General features: G+C 46.7%; 1 protein-coding gene across 23 annotated transcripts in view; it reads left to right on the top strand.

The window, feature by feature from the left end:
* The window catches only part of LOC113826159 (phosphatidylinositol 4-phosphate 5-kinase type-1 alpha), a 187,651-nt gene that overhangs the window by 44,431 nt on the left and 135,720 nt on the right, over nt 1–7,500 (top strand). The gene's annotated exons all lie outside the window — the stretch shown is intronic.

Raw genomic sequence — 7,500 nt, 5'->3', positions numbered from 1 at the left:
TTGTGATGTCCGGCATCTGTAATGTTTTGAAGATGGGGATGGTTCACGTTGGCCTTGTTGTCCTGTTTCGATAGATGTTTGTAAAGGGTTTCGATTGTTGGTTTCTTGTGGCCATTTTCTGGCGGTTTTTGGCATGGGTGTTTGGAGGGATGATATATTGAGAGCAGTATGTGGCGTCGTTTGTGGGTCAGTGTTGTCAAGATTGTAACAATGGTCAACTATTTTCGTCATGTGATAGAAACAAGTCAGCATGTACTGCCTTGCGGTCATCGTTCTGGTTGTCAATACAGATTACCAAGCCATTGCAAAAAGAAATAAGGTCAAGCGATCAGTTACGTTCTTGTTACGACGATGGTAAGTGGTTATGGTTGCCACAGTGAGCATGTCAAGTGGCCAACCACAAAATGTTATGTGGTTACGTTTACCGACCAACCCAGTTTCAAGCCTCTGCCGCCACCGCCGCCTCGTTCGCCTCGTTCGCCAGTAGTCCAGAGAAAGCACTGGAGAATGTTGGAAGGCTTTCGCACGAGAACTTCAGTCCGGGACGTCGGGAAGGGGTGACCTCTTTACGGTTTTTCTAGCCTTTCTAGGTTGAACTGTGATTGTATCAAATGCAGAAGAGGATTTATTTCGCAATGCAAGATTATATAATGAGCGTGTTTCAAGGTTACGTAACAGAGAAACGCGTCATGCATGTACATACCTTAGGTTGTAAAGTTAGTGCCCCTCATCATTTCTATCTGTCACGGTCTGCTCTGTTGAGCTTAGAAAGACTATAAAAACGTGACATTTAATATCCAGCATTCAGGCTTTCAGTAGCTATGAAGAAAAGCTAGGGCTTATTTGCTTAGCCAGTTATCCATTTTATCGCCGATGTCGTCGCACAGTCCAGGCTTCGGTATCGAAAAGTAATTACTAGATAAGAAACATTTTCATGCAGTTAAGTTTTATTTTGATAGCCGTACTTTGATATCAGGCGCGATATTTGCATCATCTAGCAAAATGCTTGTTGAAGTTTGCGATACTTTCGTTTGTTTTCATATAGACAACACCGTTTTTCACCTACACCGTAGAATGGATCCACTGGTGCACACTTGGAGCCGTTACGCCGTCCAATTACGTCGCCATGTCCTCGACGTAATTACTGTGAAAGCAAGCTAAGTAGCTTCCGTCACGCCGACATTTTTATGGCATGTCCAGTCACCCGAGAATATCGGTGCCGGGGGGGACGCTCGCTTCGTGGAAAGGAAAACCAGATGACAGGGGACTAGGATCTTCAGAAACCAAGATTTCAAGGATGTTAGCGAAAACAAGAAAGATTTTTTATGTTTATAGAAAAAAATAAAAAGATAAAGTTCTGCAATTCAGGAACACATTCAAAGTTATGATGTTAATACGGGTAGGAGTGTGTTATTTCACCACAAAACGTCAGCCATGGCGGTATGAAATGCGCATGATTGCCAGCGTAACAAAATCGGGCCGTGGCCATAGCATTCAGTTGAACAGCATTGCCAAACGGGTGTGTGGTTTGTCACGGCAAGAGTGCGAGCTTATGCGGATCTCCTGGTGGGTTGCTGGCTTCCAACGTTGCTTGGAGTGATGCGTGTATTTTTAAGCGTCGCCAGAAAGGAAGGGAACCGGGGACGTGGCCCTAATGTGGCTAGCTTTACTGAAGCGAGGATTTGCTTCCATACTCACCCCCCTGCCTCCTCAAAGTCTATATGTCTCATACTCTGTCATTGCCGTTCTTGTCATTATGTATATATAATATATATATATATATATATATATATATATATATATATATATATATATATTATATATATATATTATATATATATATATATACATGTATATATATATATTTATATATATATATGATATATATATATATATATATATATATATATATACATATATATATATATATATTTATATATATATGATATATATATATATATATATCATATATATATAAATATATATATATATATATATATATATATATATATATATATATATGTATGTATATACATATATCTATATTCTTTCTATCTATCTATCTATATATATAAATATATACATAAATATATATATATATATATATATATATATATGTATTTATGTATGTATATATATGTATGTATATGTTTATATAGATATATAGATAGATAGATAGATAGATGTATATACATACATACATATATATACATATATATATATATATATATATATATATATATATATTTAATATAAATATATATATATATATGTATAGATAAATAGATTTAGATAATTATAAAGATATAAATAAATGAATAAATGCATTCAAAACATACTTACTTGCATACGTATAACATACACACGCACACATATATACTGTTTGAAAAGAAATATTTGACCGGTAAGTCCTGTAGAGTTTGGACTCGTGTGCCCTGGCTCGCACTGACAAATCTGGTTTGGTGTAATGCAGCCTGAATAGTCCACAGATAAATTCAATTGTTGCTCTACATTGCTTAGTTTAATTGTGTAAAAAGGTATATTCTGTGTATTCAAAAGTTGAAAGTTTTAGGTGGGTGGTGGCTTCTTGTCTGATTGTAGGACTACTACTCGTACAGCCGGCACTTTGGCTCGGCTCATTTTTTGAAGGCCGGAGCACAACATCCCTAGATCGCGTGGTGTAATCAGACTGATATTTCCCCCTGGCCCACTCTTCCTGGGTCCCATGTCTGTGGTGGAACTTCTGTGGAGGTGATGCGTCCCTTTCAATACAGAGCACGGCGCATTGTAGCTTGGTAACGGGCGGTGACGTGTAGAAATGGACGGCGGTGCTAGAGGTTATCGTATGAGCCCGAGATGCCTTTCAGGGACATGCCTGCTTCGTGCCTGCTTCATCAGGGGCCCTCTGGCGCGACACAAAGCATCCAGAGATCGCTAGGCCCGACCTTGCTCTCACGCGAAACAAAGCGACCCCGGCAAGAAAATGACATGGTCAGTCTGTGCGCTTTTCGACCGATGACTACTGGTGCGAGTAACTTCGTGTGGAAAATTCGAAATGATGGTGCGGTTTTACAGCTGTTGGGAAGATGCACATACATGTAAACTCGCGTACAAACACACACACACCCGCGCGCGCAACACCACTCACACGAAGCTGAGATAGAAGCAGCTGGCGACGGGTGCAACTTGTAGGTTCCGGATGATGTAGACGGAACACAGTTACCATGATGGCCCTTCCGCAGTGGCCCACTTCTCTTGCACATTTACATTGAATCTATTGATCTCCTTACGGGGGTTGCATGTGCTTGATCCACTTGAGGAATGTGTATCCTTCACCCCTAGGTGCCTCCGTCGCCAGGGCTTTGTCGTTCGCGGATGGGAAATCTCTTGTGGATTCTTGGATATTGTTCACTTCCAGAGCTTCTGCCTGGCCTGATTTTTTTCGATCCATTTTGTGGCACGAATGTATGTGGCATTATCTCATCCTCACTCTCACATTATCTATCTCTCTCTCTCTCACATTCTCTCTCACATTCTCTCTCACATTCTCTCTCTCTCTCTCTCTCTCTCTCTCTCTCTCTCTCTCTCTCTCTCTCTCTCTCTCTCTCTCTCTCTCTCTCTCTCTCTCTCTCTCTCTCTCTCTCCCTCCCTTCTCTCGCTCTCCCTCCCCACATCCTCAGCTCCTACTTTCATGTTTCCCTCGACTTATTTGCTTTTATTTACGATTCATTACGTATGCATAGCTGATAGTAGGAAAAGTCACCTCGTTCGTGGCGGAGCCTCTAATGCATGTTCTCTTATTTTCAGGTAACTATCCGTGATGGTCGTAGTGTGTCTTGCGGCGTTGGGGCTTGGCGCGAGATTATTCCAGGCCAGCGGCGGGCGATCATAGAGTAAGAGTAAGTCAAGAGTAAGTCCTCACGTACCCCTCTCGCCCTCCCTCCTTCGTCCTCCACTGCCCCCCCTCCCTCCCTTCTCGGCCTATCTGCTTCCCTCGCTCCTCGCCAGCCCTCCCTCCTCGCCAGCCCTCCCTCCCTCCCTCCTTACCTCATCGCCCTCCCTCTTTCGTCCTCCATCTCGCCCTCCCTTCCTCCCTCCCTCCCTCCCTCCTCCCCCCCGGCCGTTCCCCGCCTCGGACGTGCTCGGCTCAGGGTGTCGGAAAGATCGAAGAGCGGCCGGTGCCTCGGATCAGTAGGCCTTGTGGGATGGTGGCGATGGAGTTGGTGTGGAGTTGATGGGAGTTAATTCATGTAAATGGGTTTTTGCGAAAATGTCTAAATGTCTTGAGTAGGAGGGCATGGGTTGGGGTGAGGCGGTGACAGGGTGGGGGTGTGTATAGCAGTGTTTCTAGGCCACGTGACGCAAGTTCCATTGGTTGGGGAAAGCTTCAGGTTCTAGGGAGGTAATGCATGTGTATGATTCCGAATATTCTCTATCTCCTCCCCCTCTCTCTGTCTCTCACTCGATCATTCACTTACACACATCCACGCATACACACGCACACATACAAATATTCACGCGCACACACACACACAATCACACACACAATCACACACACAATCACACACACACACACAATCACACACACACACAATCACACACAATCACACACACAATTACACACACAACACACACACACACACACACACACACACACACACACACACACACACACACACACACACACACACACACACACACACACACACACACACACACACACACGCACACACGCACACACACACACACATACTCGTACGCCCGTGCACTTCAAAGCACGCGATTTCCGAGCGCACGCGACCGCACACGCACACTGCCAGCCCGGGGATTTATCGGGCCGGCTAATCGTCTGCCTTTGCGGGTCAGCGAATTAAAATTGGCAGCCATGTCAACCGGTGAATATTTTGCCATCCGCACCGCCGCCGCCTCTCCTCCTCATCCTCCTTTTACCTCTCCTCCTCCTCGTCCTCCTCTTGCTCCTTCTGCTGCTCCTCCTCCTCCTCCTCCTCCTCCTCCTCCTCGTCCTCCTCCTCGTGTGCCTCTTTTCTTGCTCTTCTTCCACGTGTTTGTTTGTTTTTTTGAGTGGATTAAGGTACTGGATTTGTGGATTTCCCTTTATCGGCCGTCACTCGTACCCTGCCTCGACTGCGTGTATCTTCGTTTCCCCACTTCCTTTCCCTTCATCCTGTCCCTTCATCCCCCCTTCGCCTTTCCCTTATCCTGTTCCTCTAACCCCTTCTCGTTTGTCCCTCTCCTGTCCCCCCCCCTCACCTCCACCCCCCTCCCCCCCTTCGACCTTGCTCTATCCCCTGTCTCTCTCCTGACCCAGTCGCGGTCCCTGCCCTTATCCTCATGCCCTCTCCTCTCTCGCCGGGGTTCTTATCTCTCCTTCATTCATTCCCTTTCCCTCTCCCCGTCCCCCCGTCCTCGCTCGCCAGGCCTTATCTTTATTCTTCCCCTCTTCCTTCATTCTCACTCCCCTTCCTCCTTTCATCTTCTCGTGCTCTTATACCCTCTCCCTCCCTCCCTCCCCCGTGCCCCCTGCAGCACCACCTCGGAATAGCCAATATCTGGATTTTAGGCGGAAGGGGGGGGGGGATATCGGCGAGGGCGCAAGGGGTCGGATAAGGATAATGAAGAGCGAGGGGAGAGGCTAATTCGACGTGAGGGGAAGACTAAGAGTCGTACGGGACCACGAGTACTACGGGAAGGGTGCAAGGAGGGGTAAGAACTGCGGGGAAGGGAAGGAGCGAGAAACAGGGAAGATGAAGAAGGAGAAGAACAAACAGGAGGGTGGAACACTGTCAAGTGCAGAATGAAAGTTCACACAAAAAAAGATGGCGAGGAGAGAATTAAATGATTTACAAACCCACTTTGTTTAATGATATTCATACAAGAGAAGCCCTCTGTGCGCCGAGTGGCCCTCGGGTGCCAAGTGGCCAACAAAAACAAGCAAGCCCGCGGCAGCCGGCAGCTAACAAGCCGTCGAAGGGCGAAAGAGGCCTTAGTGGCAGCATTGGCAAATGACAATGGGTGGCGAGGAGCACATCCGACGAGGAGAGGCGGCTTAAACAAGCGCAGGGAGCCGGCAGCGCCAGGCGGGCGGGCGGGCGGCTGTGATGAAACACTGCCGCGGTGTCGATGAATGTAGTGTAATTAGATTTAGTAAAGACAAAGGCCGGCGCAGGACAGCAGCAGCACGGATCTGTAGCTCTTAACAGTATCTCGGGTAAACAAATTTTCCGTCGTTAGGATGGCTAAAAGAGTATGTTGACTTGAAGCGACGCATATGTGCACCAAATTCCGGGTGCCAAGGAACTTAGTAGGGCTATATAGCCATTATCTTTCAGTCAAACTCTCTCATATTCATCATGTATCTCCCTTCTCGCTGTCTCTCTGCCCCCCCCCCCCTCTCTCTCTCTCTCTCTCTCTCTCTCTCTCTCTCTCTCTCTCTCTCTCTCTCTCTCTCTCTCTCTCTCTCTCTTTCTTCTCTCTTCTTTCTTCTCTCTTTCTCTCACCCTCTCTCCCTCTCTCCTTTCTCATTCCCTCCCTCTCTCCTTCTATCTCTCCCCTCCTCCCTCCCTCCCTCCTCCTTCCTTCCTTTCCTCCCTTCACTCCCCCTCTCCCCTTCCCTCCCCCTCCTTCTCCCTCTTCCTCTCTACCTCCCCCTCCTCCTCTCCACCTCCCTCTCCCTCTCCCTCTCCCTCTGCACCTCCGTTTCCCTCTCCACCTCCGTTTCCCTCTCCACCTCCTTTTCCCTCTCCCCCTCCTTCTCCCTCTCTACCTCCCCCTCTCCCCCTTCTTCTCCCTCCCCCTCCTTATCCCTCTCCCTAACAGAGAGAGAGAGAGAGAGAGATAGAGAGAGAGAGAAAAAAAAAGAAAGGGAGCGCATGCATACATTCGTAGTAGGACACTGATATAGTTCCGTGCGGGCGGCAAGGCGAAGTGATTTATTTGAGATTATTCCAAGGGGGACGGTTTGTGTAGGGAGGGGGAGCGAGGATATCGCCGAGGGGAATAGGGTAAGGGGAAGCCACAGCGATAGATATTAATGCTCTCTCTAGTGTGGCTTCATGCGAGGGGCGTCTGTTGCCGAAGGTTAGGGCAGGCAAGGAAGAAAACTCGAAAGAAAAAAAAATGGTAATAAAAACGTCTTTCTTTCTTGCATCCTTTCACAGTTTTATTCAGCTCTCTTTTCTTCATTTCTTTTCTTGTTTTACTGCAGGCGTTTTTTTTTTATATCAATTTGGGGTTGTTTCCTGACATGTTGCAGTTGTAGTTGCGTATTTTTAGGATGGGATATGCGAGTTAATGGCCCGCAACATGGCAAATAATTGACATTGGAAGCGATCAACACTTTTTCAGTACGGTGGTCCTTGTCGTTTTACGATTGGATGGGCGTTTTGATATAATTGTCGACGAATTTCGGTGTTTGGGGCGAGTATTAGAGGATTGGATGAGTTTGTGATAGAAGCCTCGCGAGATAGGAGTGAAGCGTTA

The sequence above is a fragment of the Penaeus vannamei genome, chromosome 23 (genome assembly GCF_042767895.1).
Source record: "Penaeus vannamei isolate JL-2024 chromosome 23, ASM4276789v1, whole genome shotgun sequence".
Lineage (NCBI taxonomy): Eukaryota > Metazoa > Arthropoda > Malacostraca > Decapoda > Penaeidae > Penaeus > Penaeus vannamei.
Note: the sequence above shows the minus strand (reverse complement) of the source record. Positions and strands in the feature narration are given on the sequence as shown.